The sequence below is a fragment of the Nuphar pumila genome, chromosome 3 (assembly GCF_984573655.1).
Source record: "Nuphar pumila chromosome 3, dmNupPumi1.hap1.1, whole genome shotgun sequence".
NCBI lineage: Eukaryota > Viridiplantae > Streptophyta > Magnoliopsida > Nymphaeales > Nymphaeaceae > Nuphar > Nuphar pumila.
Genome location: NC_143251.1, coordinates 47,310,801 through 47,338,030, shown reverse-complemented (window position 1 = coordinate 47,338,030; position 27,230 = coordinate 47,310,801). Strand labels below are relative to the sequence as shown.

Here is a 27,230-nt window from a genome sequence, read left to right as displayed (position 1 = left end):
TAAACATTCCAACAAGTGCCATTAAGGTGTTGTGAGTACCTTTCCATGTCATCATGCTATTGTTGAAGAACGTATGTCATCGTGAGTGCCATTAAGGCATTTTGTTATTGCAGGTGGATATTGTATTTTCCACGGTTAGAAAATTAAAGATATTTGTAGGACGTTGGGACCTATTGACAAGAATGCTTGGTTACAGATGCAAGGAAGGGCCTCTACCCCATCTGGCATCGTTCATTCACTCAGTATATGCAATGTATCACAAATCGTGGTTGTAGTAACATACTATCGATTTGTAAGATATTATTTTGTTTGTTAATATCGATTTGTAAGCTATTATGCTGAATTTTTATATCGATTTATAATATATTATGCGATATGTATATCAATTTGTAAGCAATTATGCTGAATTATCGTATCGATTTATAATATATTATGCGATATATATATATAGCGATTTATAAGATATTATGTATTTTCTAGTATCGACTTGTAAGATAATTGTAATATGATTTTAAAACGTGTGCATGCGGAAATACATTGTTGTGCGCTTACAGTGGCGATTTGCGTATTCAAATCGCTGCTCATTTAGCGATTTTTATTGAAATCGCTTCATAGCGTCCTAGATATAATTAAATTGTTATCACGTGAATTGCTATTATCAACACACATATACGATAAATTGTTTCTTTTATTGACATGGTAAATAACAACTTGATGCATAGTATAAGCAAATAACAAATCGATATTGCTTTTATATTGTGATTCATTCAATCGTTTCTTTGACTTGCTTAACTAATTGGTATCCGTTGTTATATGCATCTTGACTAAATCGCAGTAAACGTATGTGCTAGCTAACATAAATTGATATCTTGCTTATGACAGTAGTGAGCTTATCATCTGGTTGCAGTGAAGATGATGCATCTCAATCATTGGAAAGTTATGGAGAAGTAAACATCTGTACTAATGACACACCTGAAGAAGTGAACATGTGCACTAATGACTAATGATGCAAATGATAAGAAGGGTAGAAGAAATGCAATTCGATAATGAGGTAGACGATCATGACAATAGACTTGATAAATGTGCAGTCACTGGGAATGTACATGATAGTACACTTGACTTTATTCCCGTAAAAGGAATGCAGTTTAATAATGAGAAAACTGCATATAAATTTTATAATGATTATGCCTTAAAACTTGGCTTCAGTGTTAGAAGATATTTTTGGTCAAAAAATGCACAGGGTGTTGTGGTGAGAAAGTCATGTTTATTCTAAAGAAGGTTGAAAGAAATCAAGTGAAAATCCAATAAATTTAAGATGTGCAACAAAAATGGTGTTAAGAAGACTTTCGAATGGAAAATATGTAGTTTGTACTTTAATCCATGATCATAACCATAAATTAGTAGCTTCATTTATGACTCTTATGTTAATGTCATATTATAAAATAACTGAAGCGCATGTTGCAATTGCTGAAATAGTTGATAGCGCTGACATTACACTAAGAAAGACATACAATTTCTGCACACATATAAGTGGTCACGATAATGTGTCATTCACATGTATGAATCTAAAAAACCATTTGAAAAGAAAGATGATAGATAAGATGGAGAATGGAGGAATATGTTAACAAAACAAAACAAACAGGAACAACGGAAGCTATGTGACATACATAAGAATTGCCGTTCGTTTCTGCTCTCGCCAATTTTCTGGTATTCGTGGGGGCTGTTGGAGGAAATTAGGGTTTCGAATTGTTTGGGGGAGAGGGTGGATATCTGATCCATGGATTCCGATTCGTGGGCGGCTCTCTTTTCCGCTTCCAAGCGCCACCAATCTGCCCTTCAAATCCGTTCCGGTCCGATTCCCCCCTCTCCCTTTTCATGGTTTTTGGAGCTTTTTTTTATACTTTGTGTGATTTTTGGTTAGGGGTTTTGATTTGATTTGGAGGGTTTATTGTTTTTTTAATGGATGTTTCAGGTGCAGATCTTCAGTTGAGCTTTGATGATTTCGATGGGGAAGAGGATCTGCGTGCCGAATTCCCGTGTCCGTTTTGTTCAGAGGATTTCGATATCGTAGGTCTCTGTTGTCACATAGATGATGAGCATTCCGTTGAGGCTAAAAATGCGGTAGCTTTTCATTCCCTCTGAGGAAATCCTCCGTTTTTTGTGTTTTTGGTAAATGATCGATGGGATTTCCTTGCCCTTTGTTGTTCATTATGTGGTTTCTCTTTTTCTGTAGGGATTACTGCGTTAGTTCCTAAACGATCCAGGTTTAGGATTTGTGGATTTTTATGGGTTGGATTGGTGTTTTCGTTGCAATTGGATGAATCTATTGTTCAAGTAGAGCCGTGCGTTTGCATATTGTAGTTTGATTTAGTTCTTGATGGTCAATGAAGTGTTGATGACAATGATCCTGATTATTCTCACTAATGTTTTAGTAAATGGGCTATGGGCTTTAGAGTAGGTTCTGGTTTGGGAGGTTCGTCCTGGCAGCCATATATGTCGTGCGCTTTATCGTCAATAGTTCTCTTATGTGCTATAGATGTTGGGTGGTCCATTTTGGCATTTTTTCACCTTTATGTTTAGAACTTTATTGGGCACTCTCTTGTTGTGTCATCTCTTGTTGTTCAAGGAGTCGTGAAGAAAATTTGTTTGTGAGTGGTGTTTGCCTCTGATTCTTGTATGAAATTCATGTATAGTTTTTATAGAATCTGAACCTACAGTATTGGACATGGGTTTCCAGGAACGTGAACACATTCATGCTTCTATTTTACAATTTTACATAGGGGAGATTTAATGTATTTTGAATTCTAGCATTCTTGAACTGTGATTAGTTACCTGTAATCTTAATAGCAGTTTGACTGAATAAATCAGAGGATTGTATATGCAAAATCATGCCTTTGTTTATGAAAATCCTTCTAAATGTGAGGAAAAAACTGCACAGAGAACCTTTTCAGTTCCTGTGGTAATTGTGCTGTTGTCTTTGTTATTTTTGTTATAACCAATGTTATCAGTATCGGTGAGACTAAAAATTAATTTTGAATATTATTTTAATGGTTTTAACACGTGTCACACAATGGTTAATATTTTTTATTATTTTCCAACCGATACAGAATGATTCACTTAAGTATCGGTATCGGCCAATACAGCTGGATGGGTGGCCAAACTATTCATGGCCGATAGCGATACTGACAACATTGTTATTAGTTACTTTCCTGCTCTAACCTGATTGTTTCTTCTGTTTTCATAGGTATGCCCTGTGTGTGGAACTAGGGTAGGGATGGATTTGGTCGGGCATATCACTATGCAGCATGGGCACTTCTTTAAGATATCCTTCTCTCAAGTAGGATTACATGGATTTTTACGTTGTATTGCATAAATTGGCGGACATGTTTTTAGGATATTTCTTTTCCTCTAATGAATTATTTGCATCTTCTTAAATATCACTTCAACATGTATTTGTTCTGTGATTGATTTTTATATGGAATGTCAACTTTTGAAGTTCGAGAAGTATTTAAACTATTCTAATGGCCAATCAGACTGTCAAGTATTTACTTTCACAAAGTGTAATAGTCAAAGAGAATTGAAATGTATGTTTGGGTCAAGCATGGCTATTCTATTCTAACCATTCACTTTGTGGATGATGATGCTTGCGGCCAGCCTATGACTTGGAACTTGGAAGTGATACAAAAGAAGGGATATTAGTTGATTCTTAAGTCTATTCTTTGTGGGGTACAGTTGAGGTTATTCATCTTCTTTTCTGCTTTCCCTTCGATTTTAAGACACAAAACTGTGCAATTTGTGAAATATGTTGTTGTTGTATTGACTACCCATCATAGTCACAAGGATCAGCAAGACCAAACGAGAAAGTTCTGATAAAATTGCAGTAAAATTTTCTTGCATATTTTCAATATATCACACTCTTAATTGATTTTTTGTGATTTTAATGTATCTTTAATTTCAATAGGTTTTTATTTTTGGATTGGTGAGGAGTTTCCATGTACAATACTCATCATGGTTGAGGTTGTGGTTAGGTAGGTCTGGGCAATACCTGATCTTCTGCACTTTTATGTCTAATGATATTTTGGCGGGATATCGGAGTTAGTTGCAGTTGTTCGGTCAGTACTTATTGGGCAGAAGAGGTCTTTTGTATAGTATCAAGTAACAGACTTCTCCCAGACACAGATAATGGAGTACAAGGGTGTGAAAATACTTTAATCATCTTGTCAGCAAGACTAAAGTTTTCCATTTTGCTTTCCACTGAGTTTAACTTATAGGCAATTGAGATAGTATGACAACATCTCAGGGGTGTTTGGGTGACGCTCATTTGAGCATCAGCCTTAGTTGTCAAAAGTTGTGCCTAGGTGGGCTAGGCATAAGGCCATCGCCTATGCTTATGAGTTTTGGCGGTAGGGCCCTGTTTTACCGCCCAGACCGCCTAGGCAGCACCTAGGCTATCCCCGCCAAGGCCGCTGGGACATGATTGCGTTTTCTTTTTTCTCTTTCTTCCTTTATTTCTTCTTCTTCCCATCCCAAATGTTTCTTTTTCTTCTTCTTTCCCTTTTTTCCCCCTTCTTATTTTTTCTTTTTTTCTTCTCCTTTTCTTCTTCCTCCTCTTTTTCTTTCTCTTCCTTTTTATCCTTTTTCTTTTCCTTCCTTTTTCCCCTTTCCTTTTTTCCTTCTTTGTCCCTTTTCTTTTTTTCTTTTCTTTTTATTTTTCTTTTTTCTTTTTTCTTCTTCGTCCTCCTCTCGCCCCTCCACCCTCTTCTTTTTTCTTCCTCTTCTTCTTCTTCTTCTTTTTCTTTTTGTTCCTTTTTCCACCTTTTTTCTTTTTTCCTTCTTTTTCTTCCTTTTCTTCTTTTTTTATTTTTGTTCTTTACATGTATGCCCGTATTTCACACACACACACACACACACACACACACACACACACACACATATATATATATATATATATATATATATATATATATATATATATATATATATATATATATATATATATATATATATGGTCATGCAATTTTACGAAGTTTACGGTATGTTACACTGAATTACACACTTATACTCCATTCATAATTACAATCATATGTTTTTGCTGAATTTACTATTTATTGTATTATTTTTGCTTTTCTTTATGTTTTATCTTTTTTGGTCCCTCCTAGTCCGACTAGGCCCCGACTAGTTCTTTTAGGGGTCTTTCACCTAGGCTCCAACTAGCGCTTTTGACAACTAAGGCATTAACACTTCAACAACAACAACAACAACAACAACTACGCCTTCATCCCAAAACAATTGGGGTCAGCGATATGAACCAAAAAAGAAATTCATTTTGGGTCTTCCACATGAATCCTTTTCCTCCAATCATTTCTATCCAACGCCATGTCCTCGGTGAGGTTCAAAGCATTCATATCCTTTCCTATCATCTCCATCCAAGTCTTCCTAGGCCTACCCCGACCTCTTTTAACTAATATATTTTCCCATTTCTCCAACCTTCTAACTGGAGCATCATTAGGCCTTCGCCGAATATGTCCAAACCACCGTAAACGATTCTCTCGCATCTTATTTTCAATGGGTGCAACACCTACCTTCTTACGTATCTCTTCGTTCCGAATCTTATCTTTTATTGTATTTCCACACATCCATCTAAGCATCCGCATCTCAGCTACACTCATTTTTTGAATATGATTTCTCTTGGCAGCCCAACATTCCGTACCATATAGTAAAGCGGGTCTAATAGTCGTCCTATAAAACTTTCCCTTCAACCGCAATGGCATTCTACGATCGCACAGCACTCCAGTAGCACTTTTCCATTTCATCCACCCAACCTTTATCCTATGATTTACATCTCCATCAATTTCTCCATACTTTTGAATGATGGATCCCAAATATTTGAAATAATCATTCACCGGTATATCTTGCTCACCAAGCTTCACTACACTCCCATCACTACTTCGTTGCTTACTAAACCGACATTCCATATATTCAGTCTTACTCTTACTCAACTTAAAACCTCTAGCTTCCAATGTCTGTCTCCATAATTCTAACTTAGCATTAACCCCAGCTCTAGACTCATTAATCAAAACAATATCATCAGCAAACAACATACACCACGGTACATTTTCTTGAATTGATCTCGTAAGCTCATCCATCACTATCGCAAATAGGAAAGGGCTTAAAGCAGATCCTTGATGTAACCCAACCGTTATCGGGAAATTGGTTGTCACCCCTCCACAAGTGCGGACATTGGTTACTACTCCTTCATACATATCTTTAATTATACTAATGTACTTGAGAGAAACACCTTTCTTCATCATTGTCCACCAGAGAACGTCCCTAGGTACTCTATCGTATGCCTTCTCTAAATCAATAAAAACCATATGCAAATCTTTGTTCCTCTCTCTATATCTTTCAATAAGTTGTCTAAGAAGATGTATAGCTTCCATAGTTGATCTTCCAGGCATAAAACCAAATTGATTCTCCGATATCATGACAACCTTCCTCAACCTAGACTCAATCACCCTCTCCCAAAGTTTCATAGTATGACTCATGAGTTTTATACCACGATAGTTTGTGCAATCTTGTATATCACCCTTATTCTTATATAAAGGCACCAAAGTACTCTTCCTCCACTCATTAGGCATCTTATTTGTTCGCCAAATCAAGTTAAAAAGATTTGTCAACCATTCTAAACCTTTCTCTCCCAAGCATTTCCAAGCCTCGATAGGTATACCATCTGGGCCAACTGCCCTTCTTGATTTCATTTTCTTCAAAGCCTCTGCAATTTCTTTCTTTTGAATCTTGCGCATGAAGTCACGATTTATCTCATGAAAAGGAATGGAGAAGTCTCCAAGATCTTGAGCATGACTATCATTAAATAGCTTATCAAAATAATCTAGCATTAACACTTCATTTAGTAAAAATAATATTGGGAAATTGTGTTTGGATGACAAAAGCTCTCAAATTGATTTTTTCAAAACATTATGTTGAGCATTGAAACAATTTATGGAAAAAAAAAGCCATTTTTTCATGGCCTTGTTTCTAAACTGTAAATTCCAGGCTTCTCCTCCCGACCTCTCCCCCTTCGTCCATTCACCATCCTTCTCCCATGGTACCTGGATACGCACGGCTGGAGAATCCCCTCTCTCTCTCTCCATGAAATCAATCACTCAGTTTTTTATGGTTCAGCATGGAAACTATCATCCCTGTGGACTGCATTTGAAAAGATCCAGAAAATTAACAGATGTCATCCCTTGTGTCCATGGTGATTATTAAAGCAATCATATATGTATGCTTTGAGGTGCCCATGAGTGGAAAACCCTCTTCCTATGTTTTGAGTGTTAAAATATATGTAATTCATATATATGTATATATTTATATACATATATATTTGTATAATCTAAAATACCCGATAGGGGTATTTTAGTCATTTCACAAGTACCCGATAGGGGTACTTGTTTCTTTTCTTTCTTTTTGTAAATTTCCTTTTTTATTTTTTACTTTTTATTTTTTGGTTTTTTATCCACCTAAAAGGGGCCCCACCATGGAGTCGATGGGGCCCCCAACGGTCACATTTGTGACCGTTGGGGGCTCCCAACGACTCCATGGGAGCCCCTAGGTGGCTTTTCTTTTAAGGCCATATGGCCACTCCTCCTCTCCTTCTTTTGTGTATAAATAGGGGTGAACCCCTCTTGTATTTTTCACTCTTGAGAGCTCTCTCTCTTTCAATAAGAGACATTTATATTTTTATGTTGTGTTGTCTCTTGTGAGTTTGGGTATTAGCCCTTTTGTTTGTTTGTTCATTAGTAGATGTTGTAAGTGCTTAGTGCACTCTTTGATTTTCCGCATATTTCATTACATGGTATCAGAGCCTTGTGTATGCTCTTCTTCTTAATATAGCTAGTTGTGTAGCTATATTTGTTTCTTGTTGTTTCTCTCTTCTTTTATCCTCTTGTGAGTGGTTATTATGGAAGGAGAACAAAAGATTGATCTCTCCTTCAAACTCAATGGCTCCAACTACATGATGTGGGCCGCCGCCATGGAAAACAACCTCAAGGGGAAAAAGCTTTGGGGATACGTCATGGGCACCATTCCGGAACCACAACTCCAACTAACTAAGATGGAAGGCGACCAAGAAAAAGCTCTTGAAGGAGATGCCCGCATGAAGGCCATTGAAGATCACCAATCTAAAATAGAAGATTGGGAAAGTAAGCATGCCAAGATTCTTGCTTGGTTCATGAACAATGTGGAGCTCAAGATTTGCGCCAACATTGCCAAATTTCGGATGACAAATGAAGCATGGTTCTTCATGAAAGGTATGTTTACCCAAAAAGACCTTGCTCGTCAATTCTTTCTTCAAGAAAAAATCCGGACTATCAAGCAAGGAGAAATGAGTGTTAGGGACTACTTTAACACTCTTGGCCCTTTATGGGATGAGCTATCCTTACTAGAACCAAAATGGGTTTCTAGTATAGATGTGGAATTAAGAAGAGAACAAATGGAAAAAGAACACTTTTTCCAATTTTTACATGGGCTTAGGCTCGAATATGAACAAGTTAGATCCTCCCTCCTACATAGATCAAAGCCCCTTTCCTTGGAAGATGCCATAGCCGAAATATGCCAAGAAGAAACCCGTCTTGGCATGATTAAAGGAGGAAATGATGTCTTGGCCGTATCAAAACCCGGCAACCTTATGAAAACCTACAAACCTCCACATTTTGGAAGGCAAAATAACTATAATGGCAACTATAGAAAAGCCATTTGCCATCATTGTCAAGAACCGGGTCATATAAGACCTAATTGCCCTAAGTTGAATGAAGCACCAAAAAATAAAGTTGCTTCCGTTGAAGAAGCTACTCAAAAGAAAGAGGAAGCAATCAAAGGAACGGACTCTTTTTCTCTTGCTCAACTATTGGAGGCACTACAAACTCTACTCAAGATTCCATCAACTGCGGGTGCCGTCGTAGCTTCCTCCTCTCCTCCAGGTATGTCGTCTTGGATCCTTGACTCTGGAGCTTCCTTTCATATGACCCCCCTTGAAAATGAGCTTTCCGATTTATGTAATAATTATAAAAACTCCTATGTTTCAACTGCCGATGGTACATCTTTACAAGTAAAAAGTTTTGGAACCTTAAACTTTTCAAAAGACTTCTTTGTGCCAAACGTGAGAGTTGTACCTCAACTTAATTTAAATCTCCTCTCTGTTGCTCAAATATGTGATCATGGATGTAAAATCTCCTTCTCAACTAAGGATTGCTCTATACAGGATCTCCGGCCCGGGAAGCTGATTGGGCAAGGCCATAGAAGGGGAGATCTCTATTACATGAGCAACTTGAAACTCCCCACTAACTCTTTTTGTAACCATGTCCAAGATAAAAATATTGATATTTGACATCAAAGACTTGGACATCCAAGTTTCTAAAAAATGTACTCCTTTCCATTTGGAAAGAAATTTTGTAATGAGAAACATTTTGTTTGCAAGAATTGTATTTTTGGCAAAATAAAATCTACTCCTTTTCCAAACCGAACTTTTGTGTCCAAAAGACCTTTTGAGTTAGTCCATTCGGATGTTTGGGGTCCTTCCCCCGTCATGTCTAAAGAAGGGTACTCCTATTATGTCACTTTCATCGATGACTACACTAGGTATGTATAGATCTACTTTCTCAATTTAAAATCCGAAGTCTTTGATTTTTTCAAAAAATTTCATATGATAGTTAAAAATCAATTTTCAAGTAATATCTCTACTCTTAGATCCGATTCGGGTGGAAAATATTTATCAAATGAATTTCAAAACTATTTAGAAGTAAATGAAATTTGTCATCAAAGATCGTGTCCTAGGAATCCCCAACAAAACGACTTGGCCGAAAGAAAGCATAGACATATCATGGAAACCACTAGGACACTCCTTATCTCCAAAGAAATTCCAAAGAATATTTGGGCCGAAGCGGCCTTAACCTCAACTTACTTAATAAATAGAATGATATCCTCATCCTTACAAAATACATCTCCATACGAAAAACTATTTGAAAGAACACCCGACTTCAATAGATTAAGAGTCTTTGGATGTAAATGTTTTGTCCTTACTTATAAACGGGACAAATTATCTCCTAAAGCTATTGAATGCGTTTTCTTGGGTTATGGAGAAAATCAAAAGGGTTTTAGATGTTTTGACTTGAAAAATAACAAACTCTATGTATCCAAAGATGTAACATTTTTGGAAAATGAAAATGGTTTTGTGAAAACTAAAGATATTGACGAAAGTGAATATACTTTTTTATTTGATCTTCTATCTCAAGAAGATGAGACTCCTCAAGAAGAGGAAATCTCTAATGAGTCTTTGAATGACCTAGAGAAAATTCTTCTTGATAATGCTATAGATGAGAATAATAGACCAATCCAAACATATGTTAGGCGTGGTCAACAAACTCAGATAAGCGCATTAGAAAAATACTCTCAAGGATCCAACATAAAAGAAACATCTTTAAGGAGATCCAGTCGGATCTCCAACCCTCCTAATAGGTTTGTCTCCTATGAGTCCCTAACTCCTAGATATAGAGCATGTCTAATTGCGTTGCATTCATTTCATGAACCTTCACACTATAATGAGGCAAAAAATATTCCCCAATGGGTCGAAGCCATGAACTTAGAGCTTAGTGCTCTTGAAAAAGCAAAAACTTGGGAAATAACTTCGTTACCCACTGGAAAGAAATCAATAGGATGTAGATGGGTCTTCAAAATTAAAACCAAGAGTGATGGTTCATTAGAACGTTATAAAGCACGATTAGTAGCTAAAGGATATGCTCAGGAATATGGTATAGATTATGAAGAAACCTTCGCACCTGTTGCTAGAATGACTAGTGTTAGGACTCTTATTGCTATTGCGTCAGTGAAAAAATGGCCTATCTATTAACTCGATGTTAAGAATGCATTTCTAAATGGCGAATTAAATGAAGAAGTTTACATGGATCCCCCACCAGGAGTATGTATTGGTAAAAATAAAATTCTTAAACTTAAAAAGGCATTATATGGTTTAAAACAAGCCCCAAAGGCTTGGCATGATAGATTTAGCAATATAATGACAAGTTTGAATTTTCGTTCATGTTATACTGACACTGCTTTGTTTGTGAAAAGTGCAGGGTCTTCAGTAGTTATTTTACTACTTTATGTTGATGATATGATCATCACAGGAAGTGATGAGCAAGGCATTAATGATATTAAAAAGGTTTTGAAAGAAAATTTTGATATGTCTGACCTTGGATTCTTAAGATATTTTTTAGGAATTGAAGTGGCGTACTCTCCTCGATGGTACATTCTCTCTCAGATGAAACTTGCTGCTGACATCTGTTCCAAATCTGGTATCTCCGATGATAAGAAGACAGAAACCCCAGAAGTCATCAATGCAAAATTAAGGTTGGAAGATGGAACACCTCTCGAGGATCCTACTCCCTACCGGCAACTTGTTGGGTCTCTAACCTACTTATCCATCACACGGCCAGACATTGCTCATGCCGTCCACTCTGTCAGTCAATTTCAACATGCACCTACAACTGTGCACATGAGTGCAGTCTTAAGGATCGTCAGATATATCAAAAATACCATAACTAAGGGAGTTTTTCTTTCCTCTGCCTCGTCCCTTGATTTAATTGCTTATACTGATGCAGATTGGGAAGGAAATCCCAATGACCGAGCCGGATTTTGTGTTTTCTTAGGTGACTCTATGATTTCTTGGAGATGCAAGAAGCAACACAAAGTATCCTTGTCCTCAACAGAAGCAGAATATCGTGCTATGACCACTACAACCATGAAACTTGTGTGGCTAAGAAGCCTCCTCAGTGATATGGGCATTGTCATCTCTACTCCTTCAAAGCTGTGTTGCGACAACAAAAGCGCAATCTATATTGCAAGCAATCACACCTTCCATGAGCGTACTAAGCATATTGAGATGGACTGCCATTACGTTCGTGATGAATACCTAAGAGGAACCATAGCACTACCTTACGTCACATCAGAGTACCAGTTGGCGGACTTCTTCACTAAGGCTCTTGCGGCTCCTCGGTTTTTGTTTCTCCTTAACAAGCTTTCGGTTATATCCCCGTAAAGCTTGAGGGAGGGTGTTAAAATATATGTAATTCATATATATGTATATATTTATATACATATATATTTGTATAATCTAAAATACCCGATAGGGGTATTTTAGTCATTTCACAAGTACCCGATAGGGGTACTTGTTTTTTTTCTTTCTTTTTGTAAATTTCCTTTTTTATTTTTTACTTTTTATTTTTTGGTTTTTTATCCACCTAAAAGGGGCCCCACCATGGAGTCGATGGGGCCCCCAACGACTCCATGGGAGCCCCTAAGTGGCTCTTCTTTTAAGGCCATATGGCCACTCCTCCTCTCCTTCTTTTGTGTATAAATAGGGGTGAACCCCTCTTGTATTTTTCACTCTTGAGAGCTCTCTTTCTTTCAATAAAAGACATTTATATTTTTATGTTGTGTTGTCTCTTGTGAGTTTGGGTATTAGCCCTTTTGTTTGTTTGTTCATTAGTAGATGTTGTAAGTGCTTAGTGCACTCTTTGCTTTTCCGCATATTTCATTACATTGAGGTGTGTGGCTTTCTCATCTACCCTTTTCCATCTCACATCAAAACAACTAAAAGTTGTTGAAATTGATAATGATGATGATTGCAAGTGAATGGTGGTAGTTGATGAAATTTGCATAAGTCATGGCTGCAATGATGATGATGATGGTAGCTGTAAATGATGGTTTACAGAAAGCAGGAAAGAAGGCAAAATTCATCAAAGTGTCATCCAAACACCATTTAATAGATAAAATGACAGACACGGCTTTAAGAGATATAATTATGAACAGATCATAAAAAAGTTTTGAAAAATGACACCCAAACAGTTGCCCTAATTTTGAATTGGTATTGTCATTGTCAAGTGTCAAGGTGGTTGCCTTTCTGTGGGATCTTTTCTTTATTTATTTCGCTTAATGTTTGACCTGAATTTGGTTTTTTAACATTTTATGAAAATTCTTAAAGCATGTTACCATTTCAGTAGCCTGTGGTTTTCAAGTAGTTGCTGATGTTAATAAAAATGTCTACTGTACTTCCTGTGTTCCTTGACTGGAAGTTCAAATGCAGCGAAGAAGAAGATTCTGAAAAGGATCCTCTCATTCTACACTTTCAAAATTGAGCAAGGAACTGCGAGAAGGGCACCTCCAGTCGCTGTTTGCTTCTTCATCTTATCTGGTTGCTTCATCCAATACAGCGCCCGACCCTTTGTTGTCGTCATTCATTTACAGTATGCCTATGGTTGATGCTCCAGCAAAACCAGAGTCTCATTCACCAGATGATGGGATTTCCGATAAAAAACCCATAGATGAGAAAGTGACAGAAAGGTATGCCCATTTGACTGTTCTAGATCATTGTATTTTCCATCAGCAGAGCTTTTGCAGTGAGTAGGCCATGATACCTGGCATGTCCCCTAAAATCAGAATGATTTGCCTACTCATTAAGGCTACGTTTGGTTTTGCTGGGTGCCATATGACTTCGAATCAAATATGATTTGGAGTCATAGGATTCAGAATTACATGAGGCCTCATGTGATTCTGAATCTCATATAAATTAGAAAATGAGGCAAATGAGAGTCCGTTTCTTGTAGCTCACTTTCTGATGTTTGGTTGCTTGTGCAAATGAGATTCACTCTCCCATTTGTATGAGAATCTGAACCTCATGAGACGTTACCAAACATGCCCTAAATGAATATCATGCCAGGTCTGGCCCTATGTTCACCTCCTCCCTTTCTTTGATGAAATACAAACTTCTTGTGCTCTTTCTTTTCTGGGTAAAATTAGATCTGTGTTGAGACCTTTGTCAATTCTTTTGTTAACGGAAAGTATAAGCAACATACAATTCCTAAGTCTTATACGATGATCATCTAGGTTTGTCTTTAGGCATGGAAGCCATTGTCCTTCTAAGGTGATTGTAGGGTTTTATGCGTATATGGGCATTTGCTTCTAATAGAAGATCTACAACTATATTCTGAACTTGACACCAGATCTTAGTTTCAAATGAGAATATCTGATTTCATTATGCCAAATAATTAGGCCAAGCGGTGGATGTTTGACACTTTGAAACAAGTAAACTGTTCACAGATTGTCTGAGAAACTGATATTGAAGGTAAAAGTTGACATAAAAATAGGAGTTTCTCATAAATAGTGGTCAGTCAAAGTAACAATAATAAATCCTGGACAAATAACGGATAGCAGGTCAAGCCACCAAGTTTGCAAGTCATGTTTTTAACTGTCCATGTGAAATAGGTTAGAAGCATCTCTATTCCCTTTTGGGTGGATGCCTGTAATGTAGGTTACTAGGTTGTGGTTTGACTGTAACCATTGTGTAGCAGTGTCTGGTAAATGGCAGTGATATTATGCCAGTTATTAATGAACAGTTGTTGGATGATTCAGAAATACATGTCACCTACATGTAGAGAGAGAGAGAGAGAGCATGTTTATGTGTGTGAGACCATTGTGCCCTTGTTTGGAATGTGATGGAGTTACAGTGATTTTACAAATGTAGGGCACAGGGACACGTGTGTGTGTTTGATAGGTGGATCTAATGTGCATGCCTTCATTAAATAGAATTTGAAATGGTTATGGTGTGTTAACATACCTTGCAATGCTCTCTATAAGAAATTATCTTAAAGAGAAACAGGTTTTGCATCAAATTGAGCTATGCCAACTGTTGAGAATAGGTGGTTTTTGGTTAAGTTCTCCTATATTAGAGGTTTTCTGAAATATTAATTTCATAAGGACTTAGATGTAATTTTTCTGTTTTGCCTCTATTTAATATAGAGAGAAGCCCTAATCTCAATTAACGAGTTCTATTGTGCAGCCGTCTCTTTCTCTCTCTCTCTCTCTCTCTCTCTACACTCACAGGTGGCTGTACAACCCCATCTCATTCTACATGGTATCAAAGCCTTCGATCGTGGGAGCGTGATTTTCATCAACGAGGAGCAACCACCCTACGACTTTTTAAAATCAGGTTCGGTGGGGTTGACTGGGGAAGATCTGATCACAGATCTGGGATGTTACCCAGATCTGTCGTCAGATCTAAGGAGAAGATCCACTGCGACCGAGTGTTGCCGAGACTTGTTTCTACTATGACGTGATTTTTTTTTGTTCGTGAGCTGTCGAGGTGTGTTCCTGCTGTTACAGAATTTTTTTCTGTGTTGCCGTGATTGCTGAGTTCTTGTCGAGGTGTGTTCCTTCTGTTTGGGAGCAGCAGAAATTAGTTTTTCTGTGTTGCCGTGATTGCTGAGTTCTCGCCTATGTTGATTGCGTGTTATCAGAATTCTGCCGTGAATGCAACTTCCTTTTCTGTGCTGATTACTTGTGATACTTACTGGATGTCGTGCCTTATATGTTGGAGAACAGCAAGTGTAGTGAATACTTTGGTTTGCAACTGCAGTCTCTCATTTATCGTTATGTGTTTGGGCCATCAATGTTCGTGATTTCTGTGCTATCAACATCAACTGAAACTTAGTTGTTTCAGTGGGTTGGTTTATTTCAGAATGTGGCTGCTGTGTCGAGTTTTTTTTTTAAGGAAACATGGTAGCTTAAGCTTCTGTGTCGTGGAAAGTAGCAGGTGTGATTTCCTGCTGGACTGAATTTTATTTCGTGTGTGGGCTGCTGTTTGCTGTGGAAACAACAGGTGTGGTTTCCTGCTGAGTTGAAGAAAAAAATTCCTCTTGAACACTTGTTGTTCAAGTGAGGTATTCTGTTTTTTTTTTTCAGTATGGCTGAAACTTCGAAATGTGATTCCAAACTGGAACATATTGGGGAGTATAAGGCTTTTGCCAACCCCTTCTCATATGGCTCTTCCGTAAGGTTGAATGAAACCAACTATGCCAGGTGGTCCAAAACTTTTATGATGTCGGTATCTGGACATCGTCGAAAACATATTTTGTTGGAAGGCGAACCCACTGAGAAATTGGGAAAATATGTCACTTGGGATGAAGATAATGACATAGTTATGTCATGGATCATGAATAGTGTCGAACCCCATATTGCCGATGGATTGATCTACTATAATACAGCCAAACTAATGTGGGACAATCTTCGTGATACATACTCACAAGAAACGAATGTGAGTCGTATCCTGCAAGTTGAACAGGAAATATATAACTTGCAACAGGGAGATCAGACCTTGGCCCAGTACTATGCCTCTGTCAAAGCTGCGTTTGAAAGACTTAATGCTCACATGCCTCTTTGTTGCTCGAAGCAAAAGGATCATCAAGAACAAACCATGGTTGCTCGTTTTCTTACAGGTCTTTCTTCAGATTTCTCTGTTGCAAAAGTTCAAATGTTGACTGGTTCAGATGTTCCCACTCTTGCCGATGCTTACAATCGTCTGAGTAGACTTTGAAATGAAATGGGGATCTTCGAAACACGAGCTTAGATTAACAAGAGCAAGTGTCAAGAATGACACTAAAGCATAACCCTTAAAAAGGGTATAACTGGAAACAAAATAAAAATAAAAATGTATTCTTTATTGATATGAAAAATCAATTGCTTAAGAAGCATTGGAGTAAAATACAAGAGGGGCTGCACCCCTTTATATACACAGCTGAAAGAGGACTCAATAGAGCTGTTGGGCACAGTCCAACAACTCTATTTAGAGTTGTTGGAATGTGTCAGTCCAACAGCTCTATTGCTAGTCAAGTCTGGACAGGACTTGACTAGCAACAGTCATTCTAGTTCAAACTGAACTAGATGACATAAAGACAAAAAATAAAAATAAAGGAAAAAATTACAAAAAAGAAAGAAATAAAAAATGTATTTATATATATATAATAATATAATATTATTATATATACATATATGTACAGTTTTACATTTTAACACTCCCCCTCAAACTTACGGTACAATGAGCGAAAGTTTGTCTAAGAGAAAGTGAAATCGGGGAGCAGCGAGAGGCTTTGTAAAGAAGTCTGCTAACTGATATTCTGAAGTGACATTTGGCAGATCAATTATCTCGTGTAGATATTCCTCTCTGACGTAGTGACAATCCATTTCGATGTGTTTGGTGCATTCGTGGAATGTTCTGTTACTGGCAATGTAGATCGCACTTTTGTTGTCACAATACATTTGTGAAGCCTTTGTTGCTTCAACTCCCATGTCAGCAAGCAGTCGTCGGAGCCAAACTACTTCCATGGTCGTGGTTGCCATGGCTCTGTATTCAACTTCGGTGGATGAGAGAGATACCTTCTGCTGCTTTTTACACCTCCACGAGATTAATGATTCCCCTAAAAAGACACAAAAGCTAGTGGTTGAGTGTCTGTTATTGGATCACCTCCCCAATCAGCATCAGTATATGCAATTAAATCAAGAGAAGAGGAGGAAGATAAGAAAAGTCCTCGTGAAAGAGAGGACTTGATGTATCTGATAATACGCATGACTGCTCCCATATGAACAGAAGTAGGAGCATGTTGAAATTGACTTGCTGTATGAACAACATGTGCTATATCTGGTCTGGTAATGGATAGATAGGAAAGTGCCCCGACAAGCTGTCTGTAAGGAGTAGGGTCTGCAAGAAGTTCTCCATCATTAATCTTCATTTTAACATTAACAACTTCTAGAGTGTCAACTTTCTTATCATCAGTAATACCAGACCTGAAAACAATATCAAAAGCAAATTTAGTCTGAGATAATAAATATTCTCTAGGAGAATAAGCAACTTCAATGCCTAAAAAATATCTCAACAAGCCCAAATCAGTCATTTCAAAATGAGATTTAAGAAGTGTTTTGATTGTTTCAACTCTCTATTTATCGCTTCCGGTGATGATCATATCATCCACATAGAGAAGAAGCACAATGATCCCTGCATCAGAATTCTTAATAAACAAAGCAGTGTCAGTTAAACAGAATTGAAAACTAATATCAATCATAACACGACTAAACCTATCATACCAAGCTTTTGGTGCTTGTTTAAGTCCATAAAGAGCTTTTTCTAAGCGAAGGACTTTACCCTTAGGAATACTTAGACCAGGAGGGAGTTTCATGTATACTTCTTCAACTAGCTTTCCATTTAAAAAAGCATTTTTGACATCCATTTGAAAAATAGACCATTTTTTGATAGAAGCTAAGGTAATTAAGGTTCGGACAGTAGTCATACGAGCCACCGGAGCAAAGGTTTCTTTATAATCAATCCCATATTCTTGGGCATAACCTTTGGCTACTAAACGGGCTTTATATCTTTCAAGAGTACCATCACTCTTGGTTTTAATTTTATAAACCCATCGACATCCTATAGTTTTCTTCCCTGGAGGAAGATCTTGAATATTCCATGTAGAAGCCTTTTCAAGTGCATCTAATTCAGTTTTCATGGCTTCTATCCATTTGATATCATTTTTTGCTTGAAAATATGTGGATGGTTCTTCATATGAGTGAATTAATGCAATAACTGACCTATATGTGGGTGAGAAAGACTCGTATGATACAAACTTTCCTGGAGGCCTCGAGATTCGGGATGATTGTCTAGTTGGAATGTTAGAATATTTCTCAAGTGCACATGGAGGATTAGACTCTTGTCGCCTGGAATATTGAATACTAGTGTCTCTATGAACTTCTTCATTTTCAACATTAAGATCAATAATTCTTTGATCATCATCAAAGTTACAGTCAAGGTCATATTCATTAGATGTTGATGTTAGATCTAGCAAAAAGGAGTACTCAGTGACGTCTTTTAATTTTCTAAAATCAAAGAAGCTCTCCTTTTCAAGAAAGGAAACATTTCTAGACACATATAGTTTATTATTTTTGAAGTCAAAACATCTATAACCTTTCTGGTTTTCAGCATATCCTAAAAAGGCACAGGGAATCGCACGAGGGGAAAGTTTATCATTTTTGTCAGTAAATATGAAACATTTGCACCCAAATATTCTTAGTCTAGAGTAGTCTGAGAAATGTTCATAAGTTTTTCAATGGGAGTGATATTTTGTAACGAAGAAGATGACATCCTATTAATGAGATAGGTGGCAGTTAAGGCAGCTTCTGCCCAAAAGTCTTTCGGGACTTGATTTGCTATTAATAAAGTCCTAGTGGTTTCTATAATATGGTGATGTTTTCGTTCTGCCAGTCCATTTTGTTGAGGTGTATAAGGACACGATCTTTGATGTGTGATGCCATGCAATTTAAGATAATTTTGAAAATCTATGGATAAAAACTCTCCCCCTGAATCTGTGCGAAAAATAGTAATATCATTTTGAAACTTGTTTTTAACTATATTATGAAAAGTTTGAAAGTATGAAAATACTTCAGACTTATGTTTGAGAAAGTACATCCACGTATGTCGGGAGAAATCATCGACAAAAATAACATAGTAAACAAATCCTCCTTTAGAAATTACTAGTGCAGGACCCCAAACATCCGAGTGTATTAATTCAAGTGGTCTTGAAGAGAAAAAAGTTCTGTTTTGAAATGGTAATCTTTTCATTTTGCCGAGAATACAATCTTTACAATCAAATGATTCAGAGTTACAAAATTTCCCTAGATTTGGAAAATGTTGGATTTTGGTTATATGTGGGTTACCAAGTCTCTTATGCCACAGTTCCAACTCTATTTTTTGAATATTATAACAAAAAGCTTTCTTCGACATTTCCAAAAAATCCATGTAATAGAGTCCTTCTCTATGGCCTTCCCCAATCAGCTTGCCTGACTGGCGATCCTGTACCCAACAACCATGAGAAAAAAATGAAATATTACACCCATAATCAGAAATTTGAGATACAGATAAAAAATTTAAATTTAATTTGGGAACATGTCTAATTTCTGGAATAAAAATTTTTTTTGTTTTATAATTTTTTTCAAAATTTCCTATTTCTTCTATTTCAAGAGAAGTCCCATCAACAGTAAAGACCTTTGACACATTTGTTTTATTTTTAACACATTTGGATAGACTTTGATTATTTGGGGTCATATGAAAAGATGCACCAGAGTCAAGAAGCCAAGAAATTTTACCTAGATCAGAAAAAGATGAGGCTGCTGCGTCGGTTGAAGCTTCAGATGAGGAAGAGGCACCTTTGATGAGAGGCTGAAGAATCTCCATTAGTTGGGTCAGGGAAACTGGTGCATCCTGATCTTTAGGCTCCGATCCAGCAATTGCAGCTCTTTTTTCTCTCAGCTCCTTAAGTTTGGGACATTGTGGCCTGTAGTGTCCCGGTTCATGACAGTGATGACAAATAACTTTCTTCTTACCATAGTCACCATTTTGTCGGTTAAAGTGAGGAGGCCTATATGATCGAACATGATTTCCTGGTCTAGACACGGCTAAAACGGAATCATCTTCAATTTTTAAAGAACCTTTCCGGAGACGATTTTCTTCCATTGTTAACTCTTCAATAGTTTCAACAATAGAAGGAATTTTTCCCCGGTGAAGTAGGGCCGATTTAGTGGTTTCAAATTCCGGCCTTAATCCAGTGATAAACTGGTAAAAATGTTCAGCATCGAGTTGTTTCTGACGAAGCTCGATGTCTTCGGCACAATGTCACTTTGGTTCTAAAAGGGAAAGTTCTTCCCAAAGTTCGGACAACCCATTGTAATATTCACGAATAGTTTTGTCTCCTTGTGTCATCATTCGAACTTTTTCTTGGAGGTTGCACACGTGTGCAATATCTTTAAGGGAATACATATTCTTAAGGTATTCCCATGCCTTATCGGCATGATCAAATTTGGCAAGACTTGAGCATTTTTTAATGTCAACGCTATTGATAAGCCATGACATTATCTTCGCATGAGATATTCTCCATTCTTTCCATTTCTTCTCGTATGAGGCAATAGCCTTGATTTTCTCTTCTTCCGATAGAGCGACCTCTTTATCTCCCTCCTTTTTAGTAAGAGATAGCTTAGGTTCCGAATCGGAACCATCCACAATCCCCCATAAGCCTTTTCCCCATATATGGTGCTTCATGATTGAAGCCCATGTTACATAGTTCGTATCGCTTAGTTTCATAGGCATGATGGTGACTTTATCATTGTCATCCATCGATTACAAGGAGAGAAAGAATAGGGATAGAAGAGAAACAAGAAGGAAAATGAAAAAGAAAGAAAAAAAAAACAATACATCAAGATGTGAAATCTTCTCTAATGAAGTGATAAAACACTTCTCTTCAAGTGGCGAACACTTTTGCAAACGGGCACGGAAACCGAGGCAGCTTTTCCTCAAGATTTAGTACTTCCGCGACTTTGATACCATGAAATGAAATGGGGATCTTCGAAACACGAGCTTAGATTAACAAGAGCAAGTGTCAAGAATGACACTAAAGCATAACCCTTAAAAAGGGTATAACTGGAAACAAAATAAAAATAAAAATGTATTCTTTATTGATATGAAAAACCAATTGCTTAAGAAGCATTGGAGTAAAATACAAGAGGGGCTGCACCCCTTTATATACACAGCTGAAAGAGGACTCAATAGAGCTGTTGGGCACAGTCCAACAACTCTATTTAGAGCTGTTGGAATGTGTCAGTCCAACAGCTCTATTGCTAGTCAAGTCTGGACAGGACTTGACTAGCAACAGTCATTCTAGTTCAAACTGAACTAGATGACATAAAGACAAAAAATAAAAATAACGGAAAAATTACAGAAAAGAAAGAAATGAAAAATGTATTTATATATATAGTAATATAATATTATTATATATACATATATGTACATTTTTACATTTTAACAGCGATCTCTCTGCCACAATCTCAGCCTGTGACTCAGTCATCTGCTCTTGTTGTCCCATCTAGTTATGGGCGTGGAAATATTCAGAATATCAGAGGACGAGGACGTGGACGTAGTATGGGAGGCAGAGGAAAGCTTCAATGTACATTCTGTGGAAAATCTGGACATTTAGAAGATCGTTGTTGGGATAAGCATGGTCGGCCAATCTCTTCTTCATCAAAGTCATATAACCCTAAAGCAAATGTTACTACTATTGAGGCAACAAATGCACCAGAGACTATCATTGCAAATGAAGGTAGTATCACCCTTAGTCGTGCGGAATATGATGAGTTGATTGCTCTTCGACCTTTGAGTTCCCCCACTCCTATAGCTGGGGTTGCTTTTTCAATCGGAAATCATCTCCATCCGAATGATAGTAAGTGGGTTATTGACTCTGGTGCATCCAGACATTTGTGTGGAAATTCACGTGTTTTCTCAGATCTAAAGGTTATTAAGGCTCAACTTGGAGTCTCATTAGCCGATGGGAGCTCCTCCCCGGTTGTTGGTCAGGGAAATATTTCTATATCCTCCTCATTACAGTTGAAAAATGCTCTTCATACTCCAAACTTTCCTCAAAGTTTACTTTCTGTTAGTTACCTTATAAAAGAACAAAACTGTAGAGTAATATTTGATCCAATGGGTTGTCATTTTCAGGATTTGCTGACCGGGAAGAAGATTGGTGGAGGCTATGAAGAAAATGGACTTTACTACCTACATCATCCAATGGGTTCTGTTCATGCTGCAGTGGAACATTCATTCAGTCCTGTTCAATGGCATCGTCGTCTTGGTCATCCTTCATTGTCAAAGCTTCGGTCGGTCTTTCCTCAGATTCCTTCCACCACATTATTTCAGTGTGAAGCATGTCAGTTGGGTTGCATCATCGAAGCTCGTTCCCTTCGGGTCAGAGTCAGTCTAGTAATAAAGTTTTTAAACTTCTTCATGCAGATGTATGGGGTCCTAGTAAGATTCCTACTAGGACTCAGTGTCGTTATTATCTTGTTATTGTTGATGATTTCTCTAAGTTATCATGGGTATTTTTAATAAAAGAACGATCTGAAGTTCCAAGTCTTATCAAATCCCTAATTCTTGAAATAAAAACTCAGTTTGAATCTATTGTCAAGATTGTTCACACTGATAATGCTCTCGAGTTTAAGTCAAAAGGTCTGTTACAATTTTACCAAAATCATGGCATCCAACCCCAAACTTCTTGTGCCTATTCATCTCAACAAAATGGGGTGGCTGAGCGAAAACATCGGCACCTTCTTGATGTTGCCAGGACCATTATGATTCAATCAAATGTTCCTGCCTTATACTGGGGTGATGTGATTACCACTGCTTGCTATCTGATCAACCGCATGCCTTCGTCTTCTGTGGGTGATCAAATTCCATTACATATTCTAAAACCTGATGCCCCACTTTTTTCTTTCTCACCAAAAATATTTGGATGTGTCTGTTTTGTACACAAACTTGGCCCTGACCGTGATAAATTAGCCGCTCAAGCTACAAAATGCATATTTATCGGTTATCCAAAAAATCAAAAGGGCTATCGATGTTATGATCCTATTTCTCGCCGAGAGTATGTCAGTGCAGATGTATCTTTCTTGGAATCCTCTCCATATTACTCTAGTTCCGGTTCCCTGCTGCAGGTTGATCCAGCTGAATCTTTTCCATTACCTATCCCTCCTTTTCCTTTGGAATCTGTGCCCTCCTTACCGAACCAAACTTTATCCTCTTCCAGATTTAATAATCCGCCATTGGTATATGTGCGTGGAGCTCCATGTCCGCAAGAGCCTTCATCTTCTTCTTCTCCTGAGGTAAGTTCTACTGACAATAGTGATCTTCAGGATGATGATAGCAGGCCTATTGCTCTACGAAAGGGGACAAGACAATGCACCTTATATCCCATATCTCATTATGTCTCCCATGCCAGAATTGGACATCAAATGAAGTCATTTATTTCAGCTTTGTCTGCTGAAACCATTCCTCTGAACTATCACCAGGCAGCACTCGATAATCGCTGGAAGCTGGCTATGCAAGAAGAAATGACAACTTTGGTCTCTCAGCATACCTGGGATCTAGTTGATTCCCCAGCAGATGCTGACATTGTTGGATGTAAATGGGTATATACAATAAAGTACAAATCTGATGGTTCTATTGACAGGTACAAGGCCAGATTAGTCGCGAAAGGGTATACTCAGACATATGGAATTGACTTCTTTGAAACTTTTTCTCCTGTGGCACGGATGGGTACCATCCGTCTTGTTCTCTCAGTAGTTGTTCAGCATGGTTGGAGCTTGTGTCAATTAGATGTGAAAAATGCGTTTCTTTATGGGGATCTATCTGAGACCGTTTACATGCAACAACCTCCAGGTTTTGAGGTTGAGGGTGAGTGTCAGAAGGTGTGCAGATTGAGAAAGGCGATTTATGGCTTGAAACAAAGTCCTCGTGCATGGTTTCAAAAGTTGTTTGAAGTGATGTCAAGCTTTGGCTTTAATAGATCGGCAGCAGATCATACACTTTTTATAAAGAAAACTAGCTTTGGCATAGTTGTTATGGTGGTATATGTGGATGACATCATTCTTACAGGAGATGATGTGAAAGCTATTGAAGCCACAAAGGCTCATCTTCAAAAACACTTTGTTACAAAAGACCTTGGTTCACTCAGGTATTTTCTGGGTATAGAAGTTGCTAGAAGCCGTGAAGGGATGGTTTTGTCTCAGCGGAAGTATGTTCTTGACTTATTAAAAGAAACGGGCATGTTGGGAGCTAAACCAACAAATATTCCCATGGACCATCCCTAGTAGGGAAGTTATTATATGTAACTGTGACCAGACCAGATATTGCTTTAGCAGTAAGCAAAGTTAGCCAGTTCATGGACAAACCAACTAGGTACACTGGAATGCAGCCATAATGATTCTCAGATATCTAAAATCCTCTCCTGGAAAGGGGTTACTGTTCAGGAAAGGTGGAACTCTGGAGATAATAGCCTATTCTGATGCTGACTATGCTGGATCTGTAGTAGATAGAAAGTCTACCACAGGATTCTGTGTGTTTTTGGGAGACAACTTGATCTCATGGAGAAGTAAGAAACAAAATGTGGTTTCCAGGTCGAGTGCAGAATTAGAATATCGGGCTATGGCCCAAACAGCTGCTGAATTGATATGGGTTCGCACTGTTCTTAATGATCTTCAGGTGAAGGTTTCCTCTCCAATGACCATGATGTGCGATAACAAAGCGGCAACATATATAGCAAACAATCATGTCTTTCATGAGAGAACAAAGCACATTGAGGTTGATTGCCACTATGTAAGAGATATGATTCAAGCTGGTCATATCACTACAAAATACCTAAAGTCTGAAGACCAAGTTGCATATATGTTTACAAAGCCTCTTGCTAGGCCAAATTTCTCCAGATGTTGTGACAAGCTGAGCATGATAGATATCTATGCTCCAGCTTGAGGGGGAGTGTTGAGAATAGGTGGTTTTTGGTTAAGTTCTCTTATATTAGAGGTTTTCTGAAATATTAATTTCATAAGGACTTAGATGTAATTTTTCTGTTTTGCCTCTCTCTATTTAATATAGAGAGAAGCCCTAATCTCAATTAACGAGTTCTATTGTGCAGCCGTCTCTCTCTCTCTACACTCACAGGTGGCTGTACAACCCCATCTCATTCTACACCAACCATGAGCACATTGATGGTCTGACAGATATGCTGATGATGGCATTTTATAATGATAATAGTGTGTTTGATATACAATATTTGTGATAGTATAATTGTCACATTTGTTACAAGAGAGCATAAAGAAGCGCAATTGGCAGCATGTAATGGATAGTAGTACTTTTTTTTTCCTTCTTCTTTTGGTTGGGGGATAGTCAAGCTGGGGAAAGACCCTGCTGTAATTCAAACCTTACTGTATGAGTTGCCGTTATTTTATTCAATGCACTATGTAAACAGTGAGAGTGACACTCACCTATACTTCTGATTTCACCTTCAGGCAGGTAACCATTTATGTCTGCCAGAGTGTTTAGTGGCAAATTTTCTCTTAGGGAGAACCTTGAAGATTTAATATGAGTGGGATTTCATTCAATGTAGCAGGGATCATGCTGTTAGGGTAAAGCTAAAAAATGCATAGGGAATGGGAGCACCACAAAATCAGTATTGGGTCATGGTATTTGGTACAAGCCTCCTTCAGCTTCTAAGTTCTAACCATCCCAATGCTATGCCCTAGCTTTTCCTTCTTTGTGCATGCATGTTCTGTGTGTCTCGTTGGAGGTGGTGTTAATCTTGTTAGCTTGCGATGGCATTATCAAGTTTGATAGGAGGTCAACGTTGTAGCTTGCTTCTCTTTGGAGTGTGGGACCATTTCCACCATTTACCACCCGTTCTATTGGTACCATTATTTATGTGGTCTTGATGGAAGCACCTTTAGACCTCTGATGGGGTTATGTTCAATCATCCAACATCGCATTTTGGTCACTGAGTTAGCATGTTCCACACCTGGAGCTCATCACCTCATTGGTATTGACCATAGTTTGTGTGGTCATGCTCATAGTTAATCACTTTCTCAGATTACATGAGCTAAAATATCCCCAGTAAGCTGGTGTATGTTGGAACGTGGTTTGAGTTCTAGCAGAGATAGAGAACCTGGTAATTACGGTCATGACCGCTAACCTTCAATGCAGATGATAGTCCCTTTTTATGCATTAATCGTGTACCCCATTGTGTATGAAAGGATGTTGCTAAATCTACATGCATCCAAGGTGACCTCTAGTGAAGTTTGGATCTTCATTGCTCCTGCCACTCTCTTTGTGCCAAGCAGTGTTTCATATAAAGCATGTCATAATAATAACTCATCTTGTTTGTTCCCGTTTTGTAAGTTAAACAGCATTATAAACTTTGCCTTCACATTTTTTTGGGTCGCCAATTAGCCATTGAGCAAAAATTCACAACAATTCAATGCAATATCACGTACATATTTTCTGTTTACTTTTCTCCTTTTGTATGATTTCATCATCAATATGTTAGTCTGACCTATGAAAATATATGATTTCAGTAATGAACCACCTGTATCAGACAAGGACCAAGAGGAGAGGGCTCGTAGATGCAGCTTTGTGCAGGAGCTTTTGCTCTCAACCATTTTTGAGGACACGTTATGAAGGATTCAAATCCACATGTCAGTCACTCTCCTCTGGTTGGACGTGTTTCCCCAGAGCCTGGAAACAACAGTGGTGAATCGGTGAAGGGATTGGCTTGTTTGCTTGCTTTGAGCCAGAGTGGGGACCCATCATCTTCTTCATATGTGGTAAGCGGTGTTGTGGGTTGGTATTATATTATATAATGCACTGTTGATAGATTAGGGCAGGTATGTGTAATATTTCCTTTCCATAGACTTGAACCGAAACAGCTTGTTTAAATGGAAGCAGTTAGTTCTAATGAAAATGCACCCCGCTATGTTGAGATTTGTGT

General features: G+C 37.8%; 1 pseudogene across 1 annotated transcript; it reads left to right on the top strand.

Moving 5' to 3' along the window:
- The first annotated feature begins 1,748 nt into the window (after positions 1–1,748).
- LOC149842817 (protein DEHYDRATION-INDUCED 19-like) lies at positions 1,749–27,191 on the top strand (annotated as a pseudogene). Its single transcript, XR_016430815.1, has 5 exons — positions 1,749–1,850; positions 1,973–2,121; positions 3,245–3,337; positions 13,139–13,395; positions 26,818–27,191. The product of XR_016430815.1 is annotated as a protein DEHYDRATION-INDUCED 19-like (transcript).
- The last annotated feature ends 39 nt before the right edge of the window (positions 27,192–27,230 follow it).